This window comes from Eulemur rufifrons, chromosome 25 (genome assembly GCF_041146395.1).
Source record: "Eulemur rufifrons isolate Redbay chromosome 25, OSU_ERuf_1, whole genome shotgun sequence".
In the NCBI taxonomy this organism is placed as follows: Eukaryota; Metazoa; Chordata; class Mammalia; order Primates; family Lemuridae; genus Eulemur; species Eulemur rufifrons.
In genome coordinates this window covers 18,180,089-18,206,689 of record NC_091007.1, presented here as the reverse complement: position 1 = coordinate 18,206,689, position 26,601 = coordinate 18,180,089, and the positions used below count along the sequence as shown (strand labels likewise).

General features: G+C 41.7%; 1 protein-coding gene across 1 annotated transcript in view; it reads right to left on the bottom strand.

The window, feature by feature from the left end:
- Positions 1-26,372, bottom strand: part of APBB1IP (amyloid beta precursor protein binding family B member 1 interacting protein) — a 94,394-nt gene extending 68,022 nt beyond the window's left edge. Inside the window, exon 1 of the mRNA XM_069458651.1 lies at positions 26,356-26,372. The gene's annotated coding sequence lies outside the window, so the exon portion shown is untranslated. The remainder of the gene's footprint in view (positions 1-26,355) is intronic.
- Positions 26,373-26,601: the final 229 nt, after the last annotated feature.

Here is a 26,601-nt window from a genome sequence, read left to right as displayed (position 1 = left end):
GCAATAAATGTAATGCACTTGAATCATCCCCAAACCATCCCCCTCCTCCCAGCCCCTGGTCCGTGGAAGAATTGTCTTCCATGAAACTAGTCCCTGGTGCCAAAAAGGTTGGGGACTGCTGTTTTATCGGGTCACACTCCCATCTTGAAAGGGGAGGGGTCTTTCACATCACTGCTTCTAGAAACTTCTAAAACTGGGTTGTGCCTTCATAAACACAATGGCATTTCCCCTCTAGAACAGACAACACTGAGCTGAGGTCCAGATCTGGTCATGGCCTTGAGATCCACCAGTAGGCTCGGTGAAAAAGCAGAGGCAAACAGACCCCTGGGTCTAGACGTCTTGCTTAACAATCAGGTTCAAGTGGAAATCTTCAGGTAATCGCAAGGTTTTGAGCAATGGTTTAAAAGAATTAATCTCTCTCCTTCTAACTCCAAGTTGAAAGTGGAGAAGGAAGGAGGGGGAGGAGATTAAACATTTTTTCATTTTGCTTTGGATTGGGAGACAAATGTTTTCCAGTGCAAGGAAGATTTTCCTGTGTGATTAGTAAAATTCTTAAGTAGCTAAGCATGGGAACATTAATGCCAAATGGCTTTGTAACTTCCAGGAGTGCAGAGGACAAGGCCTAACAATTAAAAGTCATGATCTCGTCTATTACTGGAGTATGAAAACCAGGCATGTCCACTGAGGCTTGGGAATCCACACCAGGCAGACCGCAAATTCCAGGCCTTGCTTAGAAAGCAGGATACAGCCACTGAAGAGCTGAGACTACCACCTACAGTCACTGAAGGGCTGAATCTGCCACAGTATGGCTGATGGTCAGTTTTGCGAGTTGTTTTCTAACTGCAAAATAAATCCATAGATTGCTGAAGAACATCAAAAAGCACTGAAACCAAAAGGCAAAATAAAGACAACATATTTCTTGAATTAAAAAATGTTTTTAGGTCAGGCATGGTGGCTCACATCTGTAATCCCAACACTTTGGGAGGCTGGGGTGGGAGGATCACCTGAGGCCAGGAGTTTGAAACCAGCCTGGTCAACACAGAAAGTCCTTGTCTCTACCAAAAAATTTAAAAATATCATCCAGGCATGATAGTGTGTGCCTGTAGTCCTAGCTACTTGGGAGGCTGAGGCAGGAAGATTGCTTGGGCCTAGGAGTTCAAGGCTGCAGTGAGCTATGATCATGCCACCGAAGTGCAGCCTGAGTGGCAGGGTGAGACCCTGTTTCCAAAAAAAAAAAAAAAGCAAGTTTTTATATTTTTGTGCTTCTGAAATCATGACAGTTGATACAGTACACTGAGAGATTTGGCTACCACCAGCAGGAGTCGCCTATGATGTAGTTTTCCTCAACTACTTATGTGCAAAGCGAGTGGAGCAGAATCCATCATTGGGTTGAGTTATTTGCATTCATAGTAGAATACACTGTTCATCCCTTAATTTAACTTTGGATCCCAAATCATCATTTTAAAAGCTTTCGAAAAGATTCACAATGATGCAGCACCGAAACCCAAAGTTCCCACTTGGAGAACACCGCTGTTCACAGGCCAGGCCGGGCAATCATGACTGCAGGAATTTCCGAAGAACCTAGATTGCAATTCTCAAGGTCAAGTGAGATCGATGTGGCAGACTTATCTGTCATGCAAGATCATCTGTCTGGTACCAAACGCCTACCTAGCAAATGCCTCCCATTGGAATTCAAGAGAAGTCATTAAACTTCCCACAATACATAATCCAGTAATGAAAAATAAACCTTTGTGTTTAATCAAACAGGAAATTTAGAAAAATCCATGACATTCTTTGATAAACCTAAAAATCATATTGTGAACTCTAAAGGCTACAAGGAACAAGACTATGGGCTTGGGCCATGAACAGAGTGTTCTGGCATGTTCCACATGCCTTAAAATCTTTATATTCTTAATGTAAAGAAGTGAAGACATACTTCATTTGTAAACCTAAGAAGAAATGATACGTAACTCTATGAATAACTGTATGCTGTTCTTTCTTAAAATCTTTCTGGACATTTAATGTGGCATCCTCCCACCTGCAAAAGACCGTGTTAATGAAGTACTGAATGAAGCATGAGGGCAATGTTGAGTGTTCTCAAGACGAGACCTGAAAAATGGCCTTGGGTTTAACCACACAGATAAGCTCCCTGGTTATCTGTGGATATGCGTTGAGGGCGGGAGGCAATGGAACGCCTTCAGAAGCGAGTGGGGAATGGAGATAGCCACACAGGCGACTTTTCTGAGAAGATGGGGTCCAGGGGGTCCGTAGCAATCGTAAGGCCACTCTCATGGCTCCCAGCATCTTTCCTGTGGGTGCCCTGCACTAGAATTTAACTGTTGGACTTGTACAGCTGCTCTTCTTTTCAAGCTCTGAGCTAAATGTTTTCATGTGCAGAAAAATTATATGCAGCGTGGCTCAAGAATAAAACTGGAAATATCAATCAACTCTTGGCTTTCTGTGGGGTGAGCGATTTTCTGTTTTTTTTTGTTTTTTTTTTGTCTTGGTCAATGCTCTGCACCTGGCACCAAAAACTCCCAAAGATTGGCACTCTTGGTGAAGATCACACATTGCACAGTAAACTCTGCATTAATGAGCTCAAACAGTATGGGTCCCGCTGCGACATGTATTTTTCTCTATTTGGAAGAGAAATAGAGACCATTTCTGTGACTGTGTGTCTAACATACAGTAGGGTGGTACATGCCATGGAAAAAATTTGTATTAGAAAAATCTGACATGCCACTTGTGAGTTTTCAGTGGCAACCCAGCTTTAATTTTTTTCTGAGTTTCTTAGTAAACATTCTCTCTTCTTCCTCAAAGATACTACTGATAATACTTTTCACTTTCCTATTTTGAAGCAAGAAAGGAACTGAATCTTTACTCCTCCACATTCAGGGTGATTCATTCCTTAAAATAAAACAAAAATAATATCTAATATTTTTTTTTCCCAAAAGTATCTTCCGTAAGTAGCCCTGGGTGCAGTGTGGGGGTTTCGATTTTGTGCACATTTCGCTGGTGACCTGTGGGCCCATCCAGGTGGGCGTCAGTGTGGGGGACCACCGGGCATGAGGCAGACAGGACCTTCCTTCGGAGGTGAGAACAGAGTTCAAAACCCAAGGCTGCTACTTACTGGCTGTGTACCCTTGGGCAAGTTACTTAACCTCTCAGTGTTTTAGTTTTCTTATCTTTACAAAAGGTGTGATTTCAAGCTATCCCATGGGGTCAAAGTGTGAATTCTATAAATGAATGCATGAGAAGTGCTTAGAACAGGGCCTGGCTTAGCACTGAGAGTTCAGTAAATGTCACTCTTAACACCACGAAGCAATTAGAACTGCAGTCACCGTGTAGGGTGACCTTGGGGACTCTGACCACAGTTTTGGAGAGAAGGAGGAAGGTGACTACAGTGTGGCATATTACAGATGCTCCTCGACTTATCGTGAAGCCACGCCCTGACAAAGCCCTAAACAGTTGCAAATATCGTCAGTCAAAAGTGCGTTTAGTACACCCTCCTACCAAACATCATCGCTTAACCTCGCCCATCTGAAACGTGCTCAGAACACTCACATTTGCCTCCAACTGGGCAAAATCATCTAACATAAAGCTTGTTTGACAATAAAGTGTTGAATGTCATGTAATTTATTGGCTACTGTACTGAAAGTGAAAACAGCATGGCCACCTGGGTCCTCAAAGTGCAGTTGCTACTAAACGTGTATGGCTTTCACGCTACTGGGAAGTTGAAAAATTACAAGTGGAACAATTGCAAGTCAGGGACCATCTGTATTGGATTCAACAGTCTCCTGACCAGGACCCTCTCTCGTGCCTCCTCCTGTCCCCACCACGGAAGCCACCTGGCCTGCTTGTTGGAGTTGGTGGGGGTGGGGAGGTCGTGAGTTGAAAGAAAAGGGAAAGGATTTTTTTTTTTTTAAACACATTATATTTTTTGAGACCCTAAAGGAAGCCAAGAGCACAGGACTCTGTTTTGTGGTTTACGCTGGAACTGCCTAGAGTAACGGCTGGGCCCACGGCAGCTGCACAGAGGTCAGAAGAGGAAGGAGGGAGCTGCCGTCTCAGGAGGGGTCAGAGCCAGGCGGCCACAGGAACAATGTGCAACCTGCAGGGACAGCACTAGTCCTGCCACTGGGAGCCACAGACAGTTCAGGAGGAATGACCGAGCTCCTCTGCACGACACAGTCAACTCTGAGAGCTCCCGTCACACATAGCCAGGACTCTCAACAAGCCAGGGACAGCCTGTGAACAGGGGTTGCAGAGACACCATCGAAGGTAGCTGAGCCAGGGACTATTGCTCAGTTACTGTTATAATAACCCTATTTTCCAACTGTCCCTTAGGTTGATGTGACCTAGAGCAGCGGTCCCTACTTTTTGGCACCAGGGACCAGTTTCAAGGAAGACAATTTTTCCACAAACCGGGGCAGGAGGTGGGGGGATGGTTTTGGGATGATTCAAGCCGATTACATTTATTATGCACTTTATTTCTATTACTACTACATTGTAATATATAATGAAATACTTATACAACTCACCATAAGGCAGAATCAGTGGGAGCCCTGAGCTTGTTTTCCTGCAACTAGACGGTCCCATCTGGGGGTGATGGGAGACAGTGACACCCGAAGTGTGTTGCTTATGTCCAGTCTACTCCGTAATGTCGATTTGGTGGCTGTCACTGCAGAAAACCCTGCTTCACAAAGATAGGACGTTGGAAATGGAAGCAGGCTTTTCCGTGCTTTTGTGGCAATCTCAGAATATTCCACCTTGACTTGAATCCAGAATGTATGGAGATTTGAAGTTGTCTCAAACATACTTTTAAGGCCACCGTCATTTGCAATCTCAAGCAGTTGATCCTCTTCTAGCACAAAGTCGATTCACCTGGCTTATTCACAAATGGGTGGCGGATCCATTCCCTCCCAGTTTGGGGGTCTGTTGTGGCAGGCACGTACTTTAATGTGGTTGAGAATTTTAATTTCATCCTGCAAAGTGTTGTTTAGTTCAGGCAACATTTTTTTGGCTAACCGGTATTTCTCTGTGGATGACACAGTGCGTAGACTCACATTTACAAGTGACCTCCTTGACCCGAGTAAGTGAAATCAGAAAGCCACCAGTCATGGCAGCCACTCCATCCGTGCATAAACTGACATGAAATGACCAATTCAGGTTTCCTGCTATGTCATCATTCAAAGACTTAAATAGTTCTGCAGCTGCGATGTTGCTTGGCAAGAAAAGCGCACACAACATATCCTCATGCACATCCTCCTGAAAAATATATCGCACAAAAACAAGCATTGTTGCCTTGTTGTCAATGTCGGTAGACTCGTCAACCTGGATTCTGTACCCAGGTGACTCATTAATCTAACAAGTGCACCTCAATATCCCCTGCTATTTCATCCATTCGTCTAGTTACGGTGCTAGCTGGAAGAGGAACACGTGCCCCCTTTTGACCTGCAGCCTCTCCTAAAATTTCATGGCAAATGTCTGTCCTTAGCAGCAGGCAGGATCAACTCTTAACCAAGAGTAAAGGGCTTCTCAGCTTTAGCAATGCAGTTAGCCACTAGGAACGATGCTCTCAGCTCTGACACATTTGATGAAGCGGTGGCCTTCAATAATTGCTTCTGTTCTTCGTGTTCACGTTTTTTTCTTTTGAAAAACTCCAAAGGCTTGTTTTTTGATGCAGGGTGCTTGGTCTCTATGGGGCAAGTTTTGAAGGTTTCTTGGCTTCGTTGGAGAGCTGGTTGTCACATATTATACAAAGTGGGCTTGGAGAATGTGAATCACCTGTTGCAGTGACACTGTAATTTAAGTAGGACTCTTGGTATTTTCTTTTAAATGCAGCTTTCATTTTGCTGGTGGTCTTAGGGTCTTCTGCAGCAACAATCATAGAAACTAGAACCACGATCGCTGCTTCCTGAGCATTGAGCTTATTAGGCATATGGGCAGCACTTTGCACACACTATTTTCTCTAGTCCAGTGAAATGTTACCCATTTCATAGAAGAGGAAACTGAGGCTATATTAAGGCTGGGTAAGTTTCCCCAAATCCCGCTGGCAATGCCGAGCTGAATCCAAGTCTCTGAGATTTTAAAGTCCATGTTCATGCTCTTGACAGCGAACATTCTGCCTGTCCTCTCAGGCTGCTGAGAACAATTCCTCGGCCCAGGACAATGGCCTCTCTTTTCTTGTATCTTATTATTTTATTTATGCCTTTAATATTACTGTTATGTAGCGCTAAGTTATTTTCGTGTCTGTCATCCTCTTCAGACTTGGAACTTTATTCATTCATTTAATAAATATTCAAGGTGTGGGTTCTGGCAATTGCCTGGCAGAGAGTTTTCATTCCATAAATGCTTCTTGAGTGAATGAATGAATAAAATCAGAAGTGAAAAATCGTGGTAAAAAACCCTGACTTATTGCTTCCTAGATAAATGAGTTTCTATGGAAATAAAAAAGTGATCCCTGTGTACATGTTTGTGCATCCCGTTTCTCTAGGTCTGCAGTCCCCAATCAGCCCCTCCCCCCCCTGCCCCGGGCCCGCACAGCAGGAGGCGAGCAGCAGGCCAGGCAGCAAAGCTTCATCTGCATTTGCAGCCGCTCCCCATTGCTCACATCACCACCTGAGCTCCGCCTCCTGTCAGATCAGCATTGGCCTTAGATTCTCATAGGAGCAAGAACCCTGTAGTAAACTGTGTATGCGAGGGATCTAGGTTACGGCTCCTTATGAGACTCTAACGCCTGATGATCTGAGGTGGAGCTGAGGCAGTGATGCTAGCGCTGGGGAGCGGCTGCAAATACAGATTATCACTAGCAGAAAGGTTTGACTGCACAGAGACCATAATAAATCAATTGCTTGCAGACGCATATCAAACCCTATCTGTGAGTGGCAAGTGACAAGCTGCATCTGGTGGCAGGCTTTATAGTGGCAAGTGAGTTGATGTACTTCAATTGTACAGCTGCATCTGGTGGCAGCTTTAAGTCAGAATCTGATGCCTATTTTAGTCCACGCGTGGCCCTACCATTATTTTATTTACTACTTCCGCCCATGCCTTTCCCGCACTGTGCACTTGTATCAGTCACACTGTTGGTAAGCCCACAAGCTGACCCTAGCAAAAATGAGTAAAAACTAAACGTCACTGGAGAGCTTCTTTGAGAAGGGGAAAACACGAAAGCTCAGAGTCAGCAAGGATGAGAATCAAGGGACACCCAACTGGAGGAGTAATTATTTAAAACGCTGTCGGCCATTTGACTTTTCTGTAGCAAGGAACAAGGAGTTTCCACAATTGCTCCCAGTCTACAATCAGCAAGAACCACTAGGAGAAGTGTCTCATTGGTTCCTAAAGTGGGTCTTGAGCCCCCCAAAATATTAGAGCAGAACGCTTGGGACCCCATAACAGACAGGAAGACCAGCCAATCATTCAGTCAATCAATTAATTAATCAGAACACAGTGGAAAGATAATTTCCATATTCCAGTGAAATCGAAAGGGGAGAGCTGCCGGTCTAGGAATACCACATTTTGCAAAATCTCATGGTCAGCCTTCTAGTCCAGAGGTTGGCTTGCTACAGCTCCCAAGGGAATCCACACCCCCTTCTCTATTGTTCTAACCCTTTTATTAAAATTATGACTTGACAACCAGGGGTCATCAAATATTTGAGGAAAAACAAGAGCATGGGAACATCGAGACTAACGACCAGAATACTGACCCCTGAGGAAACACAGTTGATGAAAGGTATAGAAGAGAGATTGTTAAAAAATTCCAGTTGATGTCTTTAGAGAGGTTTAAGATGACATAGCAACAAGAATAAATTGCCATTAAAAAAGCAATCAGAAATTAAGAAAACAACAAATCAATATCACTTACAAGGAAAGAAGGAAGGGGGGAAAGAAAGATAAAGACATCTATATGCAAAAATCCCAAATAAAATTTTAGAAAATTGATTTCAGAAATATATTGAAAGAATAATTCTTAATAACCAGGAATGCAAGAAGAGCTCACCAGTGGGAATTACAGTAGAGTAACCCACTATATTAAAATATTAATGATAGACTATATGATCATCGCAGTGCATAGTAGACAGGAAGCTGGTAAAATCCAAAACTCATTCCTGATAAAAACCTCTCAGTAAGGTTGAAACGGTCAGTATTTTCCTTAACTTGATAAAGGGTATCTACCAGAAGCCAATGGCAACCATTACTCTAATTGTAAAACATCAAAAGTGTTCCTGTGTCAGCCACAAGGCAAAAGGGTCCCACCATTATCGCTACTACTTACTTTTGTTTTGGTGGTCTTAAACAATAAAAGTTCAGAAAAATATCTAAATTTATAACTATTTTATGGCAGAATTTGACAAACTTTTTCTGTAAAAGGCCAAATAGTAAATATTTTAGGTTTTGCAGGTCAAGTCTGCTGTTGTAGGGAAACAGCTGCCATAAACAATATGTAAACAAGCAGGCGGGCTGGTGACAATGAAACTTTATTTACAAAAGCAGCCACAGGGGATGTAGCCCACTGGCAGGAGGGAAAAGATGAAATTAGCATAATATGTAGGTGATACGATCATCTTCATGATTGTCTACATATCAAATTCAAGAGAATCAAGTGAAAAGCTGAATTAATAAGGCGACTGATAAGAGGTAAATACATACACATCAGTAGCAACCCTATATATACAGCAATAAATATTAGAAAATGAGATGGCAAAAAGATCATATTTACAAGTATAACAGCAACAAAAACAATGAAAAACATAGAAATATTGGGACACTGAGGCAGGAAGACCACTTGAGACCAGGAGTTTGAGACCAACCTAAGCAAGAATGAGACCCTGTATCTACAAAAAATAGAAAAATTAGCTGGGTGTGGTGGTGCACCTATAGTCCCAGCCACTAGGAAGGCTGAGGCAGGAGGATCACTTGAGCTCAGGAGCTGGAGGTTGCAGTGAGCTATGATGATGCCACTGCACTCTGGCCTTGGTAACAGAGAGAGACCCTGTTTCAAAAAACCAAAAAACATAGAAAAAACAATAAGCAAATTTCCAGTTCTAAATAGAAAAAGTTATAAAACTAAATGGCATAAAAGATGACTTGAAAAAACGGAGGGAACTCTTACATTAAGTGAACCTTCAATATGATAAAGATGTCACTTCCGTCTTGCAATTCCAATTAAACCCCCAAGTGTATCAAAAAAAAAAAAAAAGAGAGAGAGAGAGAGAAAGAAAACCAAGTTGATTCTTAACTCCGAGAGAAAAGACTATTCTTAAATAATAACAACAATGCATTTTTAGACAAAAAGAAAAATATTTGGTTCTTCAAGATTTACACAAATAAACCAATGGAAAAGGACATATTTCAGAATTTAAAGTTAATGTATAAAAAAGTTGGTATTTTATAATCAGTAGAAAAATAATAGAGTATTTAATGAATGGTATTGAAACAGGTGGCTATGCATTGGAAAAAATAAAGTCAAATCCCTACCCTCATCACCATATATAAAAGAAATGCAAATTAGATTATGACTCTAAGTGTAAAAGCAAAATTATGTGTCATAGAAGTTTTTTTTTCCCTTCTTTCCTCCCTCCCTCCCTTACTTCCTTTTATAATAGTTTTGTGGCAGATACTGAGTTAGGAGTCAGATATCCTACAAGCAATTAGGGCAGGGGTCAGAAGGAGAAGTCCACCAGAATAAGAAAGCCACAAAACTGTGAATATGCTTAGCTAACACAAATGTAGACAATAGGGACCCTTTAGTTCGTCTATTTTGACTATAGCACCTTTATCTGAAGCAGAAGGGGAATTCTTTTAATTGAAACAGGAGCACAGTTGAGGTGACAAAGTTCCTAAATGACCTAGCCTCATTAGGATGATAAAAAACACACCCACCAGCTCCATGACACTTTGCAAATACCATGGCAACCCCCAGAAATTACCCTATATAGATGGAAAGGGGGAAGGACCCTCACTTTCGGGAACTCTACCCCTTTTCCAGAAAACCGTGAACATTCTGCCCCCAGCTTAGTATATCATTAAGGATTAGTATGAAAAGGGAAAACCCAAACCCATGGGTGCAGCTGACTCCTTTGGAGCACTCTGCTGTCTACCATCTTTGAGAGTGTACTATACTGTCTGCAGTTTAATAAATGTCTTTGCTTTGCGCGTGGCGTTGCACTTGAATTCCTTCTTGCACAGAGGTCAGGAACCCTCTCTGCCGCCACAGGCGGTGATCTGCGCCACTATCAATGCTACTGACTGGCCCTGTGAACACCCTCTCCAAGTGCCTTTTATGACGTGTCCCGTGATACTGAAGCTGGAAATTTGGAAATGATGTTTCCCAGACTCCCTTGCAGCTTCCCAGACTGTGATGGGTCAGGCAGACACATTGATGGGAGACGTGGGAGACGGAAACGAGCAACAGGAAGTGAAAGCCACGAGTGGGGAAACAGAGTCTTTCAGAGGCGCTTGTCCTGTCCCTAACAGCTTAGATGGAGAGTGGGTGTAGGCAGCAGTGAGCATTAAGCCGGAACAGTCCTGATCCTCCCACTTTTGTATGCAGCCGCATACCTTGTAATAAATGCTTTTCCGCTTAATCTAGATTGGATTCTGTTTTCTGATCATTAATGTTGTGAGGTATTTCCCAAGCATGACATAAAATCCAAGAACTCTAAAGGTTGACAGACTTCATTATATTCATTCTTTCATCAATAGATATTTATTAAATATCTAAACATCATGGAAATGTTCATTTCTCTTTGGTTCCCTAATTAAACCATTGGAATTTAATTGAAAGAAATTTTACAAACTATGAAAGAACTCTGTATGTCTGAGGATGGAAACTGCAGCATTACTGGAAATTTAAAACAATCTAAGTATCTGACAAATATGGGAAGAGTTAATTAATGCACTCAATGTTTCTTTTGTTACTGTTAAAAATAATGACTATGAAGACTGTAACAATATATGTTAAGTAAAATAAATAAAATACAAAATAATTTATACTCTAATATTACAAGAATGTAAGAAAACCAGGGACATAGAAAAAATACCAGAAGATAATACATCAACATGTGAAATAGTGTTTGTATCAGGGTGCTGGTCTCTTTTCTTCTACTTTCCAAATTTTCTATAATATGTTAACTTTGTAATTTAAAATAGAGTTAAGAGTCACAAATTACCACACAACAAGAAACAATTGGTCTCAAGTCTAAGGAAGTAACTTAAAGGCCATGTTAGCAAAATCAGAGGATAAAACATAAAATCCCACTTTGAGGGCAACTCACCCAGAGGGGGAAAGAGATTCTTCTCCCCTTCACCCTGTTGTGACTTTACTTTCCTACAACATCTCCAGGAAATCAATTTGAACAGGACACGTGGAGGTGGGCAAGTGTATCACAGCAGTTCCTTGTCTTTCTTGACTAGACCCAAAAATCCTAACTAACTCTTAAAATTCTTAGTGAAGAGAAGATACAAACTAACATCTATCCTTTACATGTTGTTTCTGATAGTCAAATTTTATGATGACTATTTTTTTTTAAATTTCAGAATATTACAGCGGTACTAATGTTTTAGTTACATAAATTGCTTTTGTACCTTTGAGTCAAAGTTATGTGTGCCCATCCCCCATATAGTGTACATTGTACCCATCCCCTCCTCCCCCCATCTGCTTGATTTCCAGTGAATGTTATTTCCATATGTGCACGCAAGTGTTGATAGATTAGTTCCAATTTAACGGTGAGTACATGGTGGTGTTTGTTTTTCCATTTGTAATACTTCACTTACAAGAGTGGTCTCCAGTTTCATCCAGGATAATACAAGAGGTATTAGTTCACCATTTTTTTGTGGCTCAGTAGAACTCCATGGTGTACATACACCACATTTTATTAATCCACTCATGTATTGATGGGTACTTGGGTTGTTGCCACGTCTTTGCAATTGTGAATTGTGCTGCTATAAACATTTGAGTGCAGATGTCTTTTTTTTATAGAATGTCTTTTTCCCTTTGGGCAGATACCCAGTAGTGGGATTGCTGGATCAAATGGTAGTTCTTACTTTTAGTTCTCTGAGGTATCTCCATATTACTTTCCATAGAGGTTGTCCTAGTTTGCAGTCCCACCTGCAGTGTGTGGGTGTTCCTATCTCTCCGCATCCACGCCATATGATGACTATTTTTAAGAAGGGTGTTTTATTTGTTTATTTTTTGTTACTGTGCTCAGTAATTTTCCAGGGAGTGTTTTTGTGTCATCAGCTAATTATTTTCTTTATTTCTCTGGAGGCAACAACCGCAATTAAGAATTTGGCATTATTTGTCTTGGTTCAGAACTGATTCATCATTGAATTTTCCAGCCAAAAATATATTACTTTGTTTATACAAATTATTTTGAAGACTAAGTCAATGTTTCGTAGAAAATAAAACTAAAGATTTGGCTTACAAAATTACGAGCTTAGCAATGGTAATATATTTCTTCTATTTCACTGATTAATGGGGCAAAAAATATAAAGATATTATAGAGGATTTGACTAAAAACTAGAGATAGCTCATAAAATATTTATTGGAAACTAGTCCTATACCAGAAAAATCTCAACAAATTCCCCAAAGGAGAAATTGTACAGCCATATTCTCTGACCAAAATATAATAATAATAGAAATTAATAATAAAGGATTAAACAAATAGGAAAAAACCTCCTTAAGTAAAAAGCATTTTCCTTAACTTAGGGAACAGCAAAGAAAATTTCAAAAGAACAATTGCGAACTATCTAGAAAATAACAATAACAGAAAAATATATACACACACAATATACATAATTTTATCAGAGTCAAAATCAGAGGAAATTTTGTAGAAAAAAATAATGAAAGCAGACAATAATTAAAGCAGAACAGAAAATAGAAGTAAAATAGATAATGGGACATAAGGGAATGCAGAAATACATTCAAGAATATCAGAGAATTTGGTATTTTGTAATCATACTAGAATCTAAAACATAAAATGAAATACAGTCTTAACTTGGGGAGTAGCATATTATAGTCTGTGTTTTGAAGCTGCTTTATCACTAATAACTTATTTCAACCTTACCACCGTCCATGGATGATGCTTAGATATGGAAGACAGATAATACGTTAAGATACAGCTTAGGTTGTTTTTGATGTGGACACCGAGAGCAAAATGTGCCACTGGGAAATTTATATTCCGGGTTAATTTTTTTGGTCAGGCGTTGATGGATCTTTCCAGATAAGGTCTCAGTAAAACTTTCAAGAAACCATCTATCAAGTCCTCGAACTTTGGTTTCATACATCTCCCTGCTGCTTCGGGGGTTGCCTTGACAAAGGCATTTATCAGTCAGACAGTAAAATATCCAGATTTCATAGATAGGAATAAAGATGCAGCTTTAACCACGTTCCGAAGGAAAGGTGGCAAGTTTGCCCTTTCCGAAAAAACGATTAGTCATTTCAGCCGTGATCCAGATTAGCTTTGGGGCAAATCCTGCTTGATCTCAGTTTTATATTATACCGATTCCTGTTACCTAATCTCTGTAGACACTGCTTCACAGTGAAGCAGAAAAGTGTCGCGTATCTGTGTCCCCACCTCTCTGCTCACTTTTACGCCCTGCAGCTATACTTCCCATTGCGCGCAGGGCGTTTCTGCAAGGCCGTCCCACCAGTGGTTCAAAGGCCACGTGGCCCCTTCCAGCCTCCTGTTCTCCACTCCGTCCGAGCGCCCCTGGCTCGACAGTGGAGGTTGTGGTACAGTAAGATCCGAGCCAGAGGTTATCTCGGGAGCAGGGAGAAGCTCAGAGCAGAGAGCCCTGCGTGAAAATCAGATCCCGGGTTCGGAGCGCAACGGTGCAGTGAAGCGAGGCCGCGATGGGGCGTCTGGGCAGAGGATACCAAAATCAAATACGAGGGTTACCAGAATTGGGGAACTGAAACAGAAGCTCACGTTAGGATGTGAAAAAGCTACAAGACAAGGGGAAGGAAAGGTTCAGAGAAGAAACACTGGTGGGTTGACTCAATAGCTGTGGACATTTGCAACGACCAGGTGCCACCTCGGCTCCTGGGCTGCGAGTGTTTCAAAGGAGCCACCCGGACGCAAGCACCCCTCTCCCCAGATATCCCTCCCCGCCTGCAAAAGACAAAAACCAAAAAGCCAGACTACATTTATCTTGACCTGTAGTCTGATTATCTTCCCTAAGGCATTCTTCTCAGGAACTTCACCTGTTCCTGAGGCCCCCGGTCTGATCAGTTAGTCTGGTCAATTCAGCCTTCCTAACGCCCTTGAACTTGTGCTGCTCCTTCCCTAACCCCCACCCTAGTGCAGGTTCTCGACATGTCTTATCTGGACTCGTCCCTCAGCTTATTTTTATCTCCCTACCTCCAGTGTCTCCCTCTTAAATCAGCCTCTGTAGTGCCACCAGCGTTTCCAAAGACCCAGTTCTGTTCCTGTCCTTTCAATTAGCAAAACTTTTCAGTGGCTCTCTGTTGTCCATAGGATTTAATCTAAACTCCATAATGTGGCTTTTAAATTCCTCCACAGTCCAACCCCTATCAACATCTCCAACTTCATCTTTCAGACATCCGTCCCGTTCTCCCCTAAAACCTACTCTGCTGCTGTAACTACCATTTTCTTTATAATGCCCTGGCACACAAAACGCTTTCCTTTAATGTACTGAACCCAGAGCACAAATTGCTCCTAATGCATCTTTTCATCTTCCCAGTGGTTAGAGAAGCTCCTTGGACACAGGTGAAATGGAACAATTTAGCCATTTAAAGTGTATGATTCAACGGTTTTTGGTATAATCACGGGGTTGTACAACCATCACTGCAATCTAATTTTAGAACATTTTCTTCTTCCCTAAAAGAAACCCCACACCCATTCACCCCTCACCTGCCCAGCCCTAAGCAACCACCAGTCTACTTTCTCTGTATCTAAATGTTTCTCTTCTGGACATTTCATAACAATGGGATCATACAAAATGTGGTCTTTTGTGTCTGCCTAGCATATTTTCAAAGTTCATTCAGACTGTGATATGTACCAACACTGCATTTCTCTTTCTGTGATGTAATACTTAACGGTTCTCTGCATATTCAAACAAAAAATACTTATGGAGTCATTTGTGCAAATATATGTATTTTTTTTTACCAGTCCGTATGATAAAATAAAAGGAGACTATGGCACTAAGTATGATAGTACTATGGCCCAGGACTAATCCCAAGTAATTTAGGGTCAATTTATGATTGCTTCTTCAAAGAACTAGACTCCAATAAACCTGGTTTAGACAGAGTCCATCCATCCTGGCAGCAGAGCCCTGTCCCTGCCCTCACTGTCACTGCGTGTGCAGACGGTCCTCTGGTCTCTCCAGCCAGCTGGAAGAGCTGTTCAGAGCAAACACCTTGTAGGATGGGCTCACCCACAATCTACCCACTGCTCCAAATTCATCTCCTTCCTCTCATTAAACCTTTACTTGCAGTGAAATGGGTTCATTTCTCTTCCCCTAACCGTGCCATTTGCATTACCTCTGTGCTGCTTCTCCTGTTTTTCTCCACTCAGATAAGTCCTACCAACTATGCAAGGCCACCTCAAGGTCACAGTTCCATCCTAGCAGAGTCAGGATCACAAATTTGGCAGTTCATGACCTGCCTATGGTTTGTCTCTATCTATCTATCTATCTATCTCATCTAATCTTTATCTCCTCATCAATGTTGTAGCGGCTTAATACTGGGATAATACCAGCACTGACCCTTAAAACTCAATATATGCTGCTTGTATTAACACATATTAGCACCTACTTTGAAATAAGAATAAGAGTTACAAATATGTAACAATTACTACTGTTACAAATATGTAACAATTACTATTGGTTGGGCACATATAGTATATTATTTAATTCTCAAAATAATCCTATGAGGTAATGATATTATTCCAATTTTATAGGTTATAAAAAGCAGCCCTAGAGAAATGAAATAATTTGCATGAGGTCACATAGCCAGCGAGTGGGGGAGCTGGGCTGTGCCCGTCTAACTCTGAAGTTCATGTTCACAGTCGCCATGCCCTGCTGCCTGCTGAAAACATGGATTGTGACTATGATGAGGTGGAAATCGGCAGCTACCTTGTTCATACTTTTGTTACAGCATCCAGCTCTAATGTAATTGATTGAATGTCTGTCTTTGATACCACATAGTGACTTTAGGCATGGAATCTTGTCATTTCTTCCAAGTGTGTGACACACACCATGTACTCAGCAAATGTACCTAGTTTCTGGGTGATCTTGGGCAAGTGATTTAACCTTTCTGTTGGCGTACTTTCCCTATCTGTAAAAAGGGCAATGAAAATAGTTCCTCCCATAAATAATAGTACAAGACTGGAACACCCTTTGGGGTTTTACTTGTTTTTAAATAACGAATAGACACATATTCCTTATTTTTTTCTAAGAATATATGTTTGATATCGTCAATAAAACCTTAAAAATTGCTGGTTATTTTAAAAAAGTTTCCAAATTGAGATATATCACTGATAAATTTGATGTCCCATAAGACATCATGTGTGCTACCATATATATGACACACAAGGCATTTATTTATTTATACTTTTATATGTCCTAATCATCCTTAACACCAAATAAATGCCTTGTTTTGAGAGGAAGTGTTGACAGTTGAGACCTTCTACTATATTGACTTTACTTAGTGGTTTTAAGTCAAGTTATTTATGCTCTTACATAGGAAGTCTCCACGTACTTATAAGTATTGACTGAATTAAGCTAGTCTTCCTTCATGAACAATCCTGTCTTCATGCATGTCATCTTAATGCATTAGAGCCAGAGAAAAATAAGCTCAGTTTAAATTAATCCAAGCCTTTCATTTTCTAATTGAGCAAACTGAGAGATAGGGAAGATAAATGACTTTCTTATAGTCTCGATTAGTTAGTTATTCATTCTACATCTCCTGAAAAAGGATTTAAGGTAATTTACAAATAGAACACAAGAGAATAACACATAGGATAGTATCTAAACAGCAGCTGAATTTGGCCACAAACATGATTCTGGATGTCCAAGTGGCAAAAGGAGAATGCATTCTTCACAAGGTCCAAGGTGCCTCTGATCAAGGTGTCAGATCAATCACTTAGGTAAAGCACAGCGTTCCTACTGAGGGCTGAAAACAATGCTTCCATCCACTACATTCCCATTTAGAAGGCAAGCAACTCACTCCCAACCTGGTTTCTTTCCTCCATATCTCCCAAGTCAGCTTTTAATTGCATATGAGAAAAATCACTTAAAATGAAACACCCCTCCCATTTCTTACAATTTCTTTTTCTTTAAAAACGATTGCTTTGTTACTCCTTGTCCCTAATGACATTTTGCCCATCCTGTCAGCACTCTTCACACACCTGCATCTCATTGCTTCAGAGTCTGGGCTCTCAGAGGGCAGGGGACAACATCTACCAGTCTCCCACGGCCATGGCAGAGTGTCCCACAAACAGCGATTGTCATAAACTACAAGCACAGAGAAGGAGAAGAACGAAGAGAAAGAACAGAAATATTGTTGTGTACTCCTACCATCTACCTATGGGTCTTTTGACTAGAAGATAGTGGCCGCACAATTGTGCTTAATCTACAATGTTTCATGCCCTTAAAGGCATGTGAATAAGACAGGCTTATTTCAAATGTCGAGATATTAATACAAGGAGGAAATATCATACTCGACTCATTTTCAAGGGTAACTTAGGGAAATTTATTTTTGTTTTGTTTTGTTCCAAAGGTTTGAAACAAAATATTTCAACATCTTTTGAGCACTTTCTACCTGCCAGGCATTATTCCAAGTGCTTTGCGTACACAGACTCATTTAACGGCGAAGTATTTATAAGACTTCAACCAATGCCCCCATTTGATTGGCTGCAAAACTGCCCAGAATTTAACAAAACCCTTCTTTGCCTTCCTGTACCCTTCTCTCAGATGCTCTAAATCATTCTCCATGTTTTTCCTTTCCTTATTGCTATGTTGCTATGTGCACCATTCCCAACAGGACATTGCCGGTTTTCAAGCACCTTTGAGCAAATACTGATGAGAAAGTTTGACAACTATACTGGTGACAGTGGAGTCACATTTGTAGTAATGGTTTGTAGTAATGGTTTGATACCTCGAACCCTTCTATAAATGGCAAGCAGATGATATCGCATTGAAACAAATGCCAATATTTCTGTTCTGGAATTTAGAAAGAAACTAAAGGTTCACATACACACACACACACACACACACAGACACACACACACACAGTTCCTACATCTGAGGGACTAGATTGTGCCTGTAAATGCCTATTGTAATGTATGAAGCATATAATTTGCTTTGTATATCAGCTATTGTTATCATCATCAACAACATTTTTATTACTATGTTCTCCCTCTAAAACCACCACTGGAAACAAGTGTCAGTCACTTATGCACAGGCACACACACATACTCCCAGGTTCACAAGGGGATGGTCACTCTGTCTGTTGCATTTTCATGCACCTGGAGACCAAGTTGGCCTGCCATTTTTTGGAAGCCAGGCACATTTAAGACGTTAAAAGCTGTCCACTGGAAAGGCCATCTGTAAGTACAGTTTCTAGGACAGAGACTCTTAACCATTGTGAACAAGAGAGGACTGCACTGGAATCTCCCTGAGGCTCTTTCAAGCCATATCCTGGGCACCTCCAACTCCCTCTTCCCAACCTTGCCATTACCACCCTCCCTGGAAACCGAGGTGTGTTTTTGGAGTGAAGCAGCGCTGCAAAGAGAGTGGCTGCTGATGATGGCGTGTTATGCTTGTGAACTAGCAGGTGGGAGTAAAAAAGAAAACAAGAGTTGGTCACCATGGTTGCCTAGGGCAACAGATCACATTTTCCGGATGTGGGTTTAGGGCTTTCTACTTTGTTTCTAGTTCTTTTTCAGTCCCTGTTACTTTTAGGCAGAATCCATAAAATATAAGATGTGGGGCTGGGGGGTAGGAAGGAAAGAAAGGATGAAAAGATAAGTAAGCAATGACAATTTAAGGTGTTTTGTTTGTTTGTTTTTTTTTCTTCTTCTTCTTTTTTTTTTTTTGCTAGAGGGTTAATAACCCATTCTGGGTGTAGGTTTAAATATGAATTAAAATCAGGTTGTGGTGGCTCACGCCTGTGATCCCAGCACTTTGGGAGGCTGAGGCAGGAGGATCACTTGAGGCCAGGAGTAGGAGACCAGCCTGAGCAAAAGTGAGACCCCTTTTCTGCAAAAAAATAGAAAAATTAGCAGGGCGAGGTGGCGCGCGCCTGTAGTCCCAGCTACTTGGGAGGCTGAGGCAGGAGGATCGCTTGAGCCCTAGCCAAGGTGACAGAGTGAGGCCTTGTCTCAAAAAATAAAATAAAATAAAATAAAATAAAATCAGGTTGTGGACACAGGCCCCATACTAATAGCAAATGCTGTTCCCTTCCTTTTCCCTGAAAAATTCTGAAGTATTCAGAATTTAACTCATGTTCTCCACTCAGCTGCACAGTCGACACATAGTATAGGACAAAACATTTGTGCATTTATATAAATCTGTGCTGTCCAGTTTGGCAGCCACCACCGCATGTAGCTATTCAGCTCCTGAATTTGGCTCTAATCTAATCTAATCAAGATGTGCTATAGTACAAAAATACACTGGATTTGGAAGACTTAGTATGAAAAAAAGGAAGAAAACAGCTCATTAATAATTTTAGTATTACTTAAATTTAATATAATTTCAAGTCATGAACATTCATTAAATAATCATTTTTGTATATATCATTAAATAAAATGTAGGATTAAAATGTTACTTGTTTCTTTTTACTGCTTCTAACATGGCACCCAGAGAATTTAAAGTTGTACCCATAATTTGCATCGTATTTCTATTTGAGGGCGCCGGGCCAGGGTGCTGCAGTTCTGTTATTGCAAGAGCCTCAGCATCTGACTCAAAGATGATCAGTTGCGAGGATGGCACCGTGTGAATGTAATATGAATATTACTCACCAAGTATGAAGTCAGATTCGCCCTATTTCCTTTCCCACTGCACTGTTCCCTCCAGCACCGACAAACTGTCTCATACATCTGCTGCCTGGGGCAGCCTCCTTCCACTGGGCCACCTGGAAATACCTTTATCTTTCAAAGCACCTCTAGGTCACCCCCACATACTGTCTTTCCCATAGTCACTGTCTTCACCTTATTATTTCTGTACCTGTCACGGCACATTCTGCCCTGTAGAGTATTTATATACAAGTCTGTCTCTCTCTTGGGTGCCATATCCTATACTACTTTTTTTTTTTTTTGCCAAATTTATTTATATGAGACCACTATCCTATTTTATACCCCCTACACTGGACGTGGTTGGCTCTCAGTAGATGCGTGTTGAAACTGGAAAAAAAAATTTCCAATTGTATTATGTCGAGCAGAGTTTTTTAGTTTCTTTTGTTTAGAGACGATGAGCTCTTGCTCTTTTGCCCAGGCTGGAGTGCAGGGGTGTGATCACAGCTCACTTGCAACCTCGAACTGCTGGCTCAAGAGATCCTCTTGCCTCAGCCTCCTGAGTACTTAGGACTACAGGCACATGCTAATTATTTTTATTTATTTATTTATTTATTTTTGAGATAGGGTCTCGCTATGCTGCCAAGGCTGGTCTCCAACTCCTGGGCTCAAGCGATCCTCTCCCCTCAGCCTCTCAAAGTGTTGGGATTACAGGCGTGAGCCACTGCACCCGGCTGTTGAACAGAGTTTGCTTCAAGTAAAGTGCATGTTGAAGTACTGCAGATCATTCTGTAAAGCCAGCCTTGAAGAACAATGACTGAGTACAGTGAGCTGCCCTGGGGTTTCAGCTCCTCCACTATATAGTGGGGTGACAGTCCTTTCACTGCACTGCTCTGTAATTAGCCACCTTTGTGGCCTAAGCAGCCTCCTTTCTGTGTGTTGCTTACAATAGGGGAAATACAATGCCACAGAAATAGTAAACATATTAAGAAATAATCTTGGTTTGCTAAGCCATACCATTTATGGAATTTAACCAGAAGGAAGTCATTATCTTAAAAAGAAAACAAAACTACACTCCAAACCTAATCAGTTTATTGACTTAACTGTCAGTCATAAATGTTGTTATAAGCAGAGATGATCCGTTCATTAATACTACAAACACAGTAGCCTTAGACAAATTTACTTAATCAACAACTCAATTGTGATAATGCACTGTAATATGATGTGAAATCCCCTGAAAAAGATTTTGTGGGATCAGTCAATGGCTTTTAGCAGCATTCTAGTAAATATTACTTTCATTATTGCGCTGCCTTGATACCTACTCATAACTAAGATAAATGAATTGTCAGTTATCTCGATTTCTGTTAGTAGCTACCTCTCAAATACTTTCAGTTTTCCAGATATCTTAACAGTGTCAGCCAACATTCCTCAACAGCTTCTAAAGAATCTGTATCCCTGCACTAACGCTTGAATCCATTTGAAATCTAGCTGTGTAAGCTTCTCTCTTCCAAATTTGGTTTTAGAATTTTTTTTTTAGAGATGGGGTCTTCGGCCGGGCGCGGTGGCTCACGCCTGTAATCCTAGCTCTCTGGGAGGCCGAGGTGGGCGGATTGTTTGAGCTCAGGAGTTCGAGACCAGCCTGAGCAAGAGCGAGACCCCATCTCTACTAAAAATAGAAAGAAATTATATGGACAGCTAAAAATATATACAGAAAAATTAGCCGGGCATGGTGGTGCATGCCTGTAGTCCCAGCTACTCGGGAGGCTGAGACAGGAGGATCGCTTGAGCCCAGGAGTTTGAGGTTGCTGTGAGCTAGGCTGACGCCACGGCACTCACTCTAGCCTGGGCAACAGAGTGAGACTCTGTCTCAAAAAAAAAAAATAATAAAATAAAAATAAAAATAAAAATAAAAAAATAGAGATGGGGTCTTGCTATGTTGCCCAGGTTGGCCTCAAACTCCTGGGCTCAAGGGATCCTCTTGCCTCAGCCTCCCAAGCAGCTGGGACTATAGGCACCACCATGCCTGGCTCTGGTCTCAGAGTTCGGAAATACAAACATCTTTAACCTCTGGGTGCAAAAAGCTCTTTTGTGGAAAAGGCCTTTGTCCTTCCTCCCTCAGAATCTTGTTTCTAAAGTGCACAGTCGTAGAAGCCTTGCATTGCTTAAGGTCCATGTCATGGCTTTAAATATGAGGCTTTTCAATATTCATTTCTTGCTTTCCATTTATTAAAAATAATTTTCATTGTCTTGATTACCGTGTAGGTGGAATATTACTGATTAGCTGACTATATTCTTAATTACACCACATAATAAAGGTTGCTGGCCAACCCTTTCACCAAGTTTGGAAAGAATGGTTAAAGGCTTTAGGATGCCAAAGATCTTGTTTTATGACCCGTTTCTTAAACTGTGTAATCTTGGGTAAATTTCTTAAACTCTCTAAACTGTCACTTGTAATTCATAAAATGAGAATAATAATAATAGTACTTTCCTGAACAGTTGCCTAGCTTGACCTTGGCCTTGTATATAATAAGCACATCAGTATTCCCAATTGGGACTTCATACCCATATCCAAAACTGAACTTCTGGTTTTCTCCCTTCTAACTTCCCCACTTCAGTTGGTGACATTCCCCCTCTTCCAGTTGTTTAGGCCAAAAAATTTGGAGTCATCCCTGACTCTTCTTTCTCGAACACCAAACATCCCATCCCCTCTGTCGGGAAATCCTGTTGGCTCTACCTTCAAAATCATGCAGACTCCCAAAACTTCCTCCTGGGCTTCTTGTGTAATTCTCAAGCAGACAGAGGGAGCCTAAACAAGAAAACCAGAACTCAGGTACCAAATGCAAAACTGAAGAAAAAGATTTGTTCATGTCCTCTGGATATCTGATCTCTATGAGGGTTCTGAATAAGTTAATTTAGTCAAATAACCAGTTTTACCATTTTTGTAAAAAAAAAAAAAAATCAACTAAAAATAAACATCTTCTTCTACTAGCAAAAAAAAAAAGAAAAAGAAAAGTAAGTCAGATCACATTCTTCTCAGAGTCCTGCAGTGGCCCCTCGATTTCACTCAGCATAAAAACCAAAGTTTTATAATGTCCTATGAGACCCCACTGAACTGTCACTTCCCTGTCCTCTTCTTATCTCTCCAACCACATCTCCTGTATCTCTTGCCCTTGCTCACTCACCTCTAACCACACGGGCCTTCTTGCTGCTCCTCAAATACACTGGCATGCCCTTGCTTTATAGCCTTGGCACTGGCTTGGAACACTGTTCCTCCAGATGGGCTTTTGGTTAACTCCATCGTCTCCTTCAAACCTTTGCTAAAATCTTACATTCTCAATGAGGCCAAGCCTGTCCACCATATTTAATACTGCAAATTTACCTTGCTCAACTTTGTCTTTCTACTAAGTCTTTTCACTTACTAATACTGGTATTATTTACTTATTTATTATGCTTATTGTTCATCACTTGTGCTTCTCTGCTAGAATATAAACTCCACAAATGCAGAGATCTTTGTCTCTTCTGATCACCCGGAAATACCTCTTGCAACTAGAATAGTGCTTAGCAAATATTTTTGATTGAAAATGACTGAATTGTATTTGAAGTGGAAATCTAAGTAATATGAAAAAAAAGGGCAGTTCCTAAGTTACACGTTCTTTATTGCACTTAAAGATTCTAGTTCTCTACTGATGAATTCTGGTAATTTCATTAATGACTAAGATAACACTAATGATTTCGTGGTACTTACCCTTAACCATTTTTAACATGCATTGTTTTTATGCTACTTAAATTAAAGTAAGTTGTCTTTACTTAACGGCACAGTCTACTTATGACCAGGCCTCCAGTCGGTGGGGATTCAAATCCCAGTTTCCCAGTGCAAATGTCCTCTAATCCCCAGTTTGACATCATCCTTTACAAAAGCATTTGCTTCCTAAATGCTTTTTAAAAAACTAGCACATTCAGAATAATGATTACCTCTAGAGGGGAAACAGGGGAATGTCACTGGAAGAAGGCCAGATTTATTGGTAATATCCTACTTCTTAAACTAGGTGATAGGTACCCAGATGTTGGCTTTACTATTATTCATTGTAATTGACATATACGTCATACATCATCTTTGGATGTATGAAATATTGCATAATAAAAAATGACAGAAAAAAATAAATCTAGTCGTGGTTCATTTGTTCTAAGACCACTTTTTATTTCTCTCCAGTTTGATATGCTGTAGCTCTCTGGATGTAAATAAACTGTCCAGCCAGTGTGTGGAAACACAACTGCTGTGTGATTTAGCATTTGTCCCCTGCTTCCAACTCACAACCATCTTGCTGATGAGTCTGCGATATGATACCAAATCAGAAAGATCCCCAGCAGAATTAGAAAAATATATCAGACTCACTGCTTTGTTGATTTAATCAACCTAGCAGGCTGCCATGCAGGACTAGAAATAGAATATAGATAAAAATGAATACACATGATTGCTATCAAAGCAGATCATTTTTTCAAAAGACATATAAAAATATAGTAACTTCAAAATTGATTATATCTTGTCTTCCCACTATAGACTGGACAAATGCTTTGCTTGGTTTTCCTTCTATTCATCCTCCTTTCCTGACCCAATAATAGGAAAACATTTAGAACTTTTTATTTTTAAGTGAAAAAAGGCAAAAAAGTAGAGAATCGGTATACATTCGTAGATATAGAAATACAAAAATCAATTAACTGAAGTCATAAAGTAATCCACATTGCAAAGTTATATTTCTTGATAAACAGCAATTGAAGAGTTTTGAAATATAATATTGACAAGCTTGGGCCATCCCTTATCTCAGTTTTTTAAAAGAATGGGGAATTTGCCTTCTTACATATGCGCCAGATACTGACTGTGCTTGTACAGGAACTTCTCAGAAACAAAAGTTCTCAAAAGTGTTCATACTTCAGAATTTAACAAAATCTTTTAGCATTATTATTTTCCCTATTCTTTTTACTAGTGATCAGCAATTCTAGTGTTGCCAGTATTCCAGATGGGACAAATTCAAAGAATTATAGCAATCCCTCAATTGCTACGTTAATGATGGGCATAATGTAGTCCAATAATCTCACTTTACTGATAAGTCATCTGAGGTCCAGAGAGGTTAAAACAACTTGATCAAGGTCATCCTCATCTAGTTAGGGGCAGATATGGAGCTAGAACCCAATTCTCCCAAATACCCAGGAAAGACAGACATTTTAGTAAGCGCGGAAAAATTATTAATAGTCGAGGATGACATTAAATTTCTTAGACTTTTCAAAACGCATTGAGCAGACAGGAAGTACCACCGGGAAGACACTACGGATCCCTGCTGATCAGCAGCCAGCGTGATTGCCCCAATGGCCCATGTGCCGTGCCAGGGTGCCAGGATTTCAGCGGGGCCGGAGGGAAACTGCCACTCTAGGTTGACACAAAATGACAAAGGTTCCCTTTTTGAAATTTCAGTTTGGAGGCCCAGATTGTAAAACGAATAGAGGCTCGCCTTGGTTCAAGCCACCTTATACCACCAGAAATGACACCAGGGGAATCGTAAACTCGTGCTGTGATTTCCCTCCGTTCCTCCCTCTCTTCTCCAACGATCACATTAAAAGCTCTTTTTGCCCCTCAGCACCCTGCGTGGCTCTAGAAAAGAGCACGTTTCCCGAACCACAGCGGCATGGACGCCCGGAGATGCCTTCCCGGGGGCAGGAAGGCGGCTCGCCGGGCAGGGCCTTCGGCGGGACCCCTGCGCCCGGGTTCCCCGAGCTACAACAACACCCTCCGCAGTTTCCCTCATGCGACATGTAAAAGGCCTCGGGATTCATTCCAGGCCAAATTACGAAATCGCGCCCGGTGTTTAAATCTACCTCTATCGCATTTTAAAATGAAAAGGAGACTACCTCGGAGAAAAAGTTATTTTTCAGAAGAAGAAACAGTTGGCCGAAAGTTTTGAAGGCAGGTGAACACGCACACGCGTCCGACTGTGACTGACACTCGGAGTCTCACGCGACCTGCATTCGATCACCAGCGCGCGAAACGCCCCCGGGATCCCTCCGGATTCGGTCGGGCCGGGGCACGCGGGGTTCCGCCCGGTTCCCCGTTTGACCTTGTAGCCAATTCCCGGGCAGGAAATCGGTGGAATGTGAAGAAACAACGCGGGGAGGGCGACCCCCGCCCCAGCCCCCCCCAGCCCCCCGCGCGAGCGGGGTCAAGTGCGGACGGAGATCGGCTGAGGGGACCGGGACCCGCCGCCCTCGAGGGCCAAGCGGGGGCCGAGCCGGGGGCCTCGGACCAGACGGGTCGGCGCCAGGGCCTGAGGCAGCGCCGAGGCCCCCGGGCTGCGGCTCCCGGGCTCCCGGGCGGGCGGGCACCGCTTACCTTGACGGCTGGCGGGGCGGCGGCGGGGCGCGGGCCGGGAGGCGACGCGGCGCAGGGGCTGCCCCGGCGAGCTCTGCGCGGCGGGAGGAAGTGCCGTCGGCCCTGCCCTTCCCGCGCAGACGTGTGGCGCGCGCCGGCTGCTTCGCGTCGAGGTGCAAGCGGGGCCCCTGGCTGGAGACAGGGGACAGACAAAAACACCGATAAAGGACTCCTAAAGTTGGCGGCTGCTTTTGCCAACTCATCGGG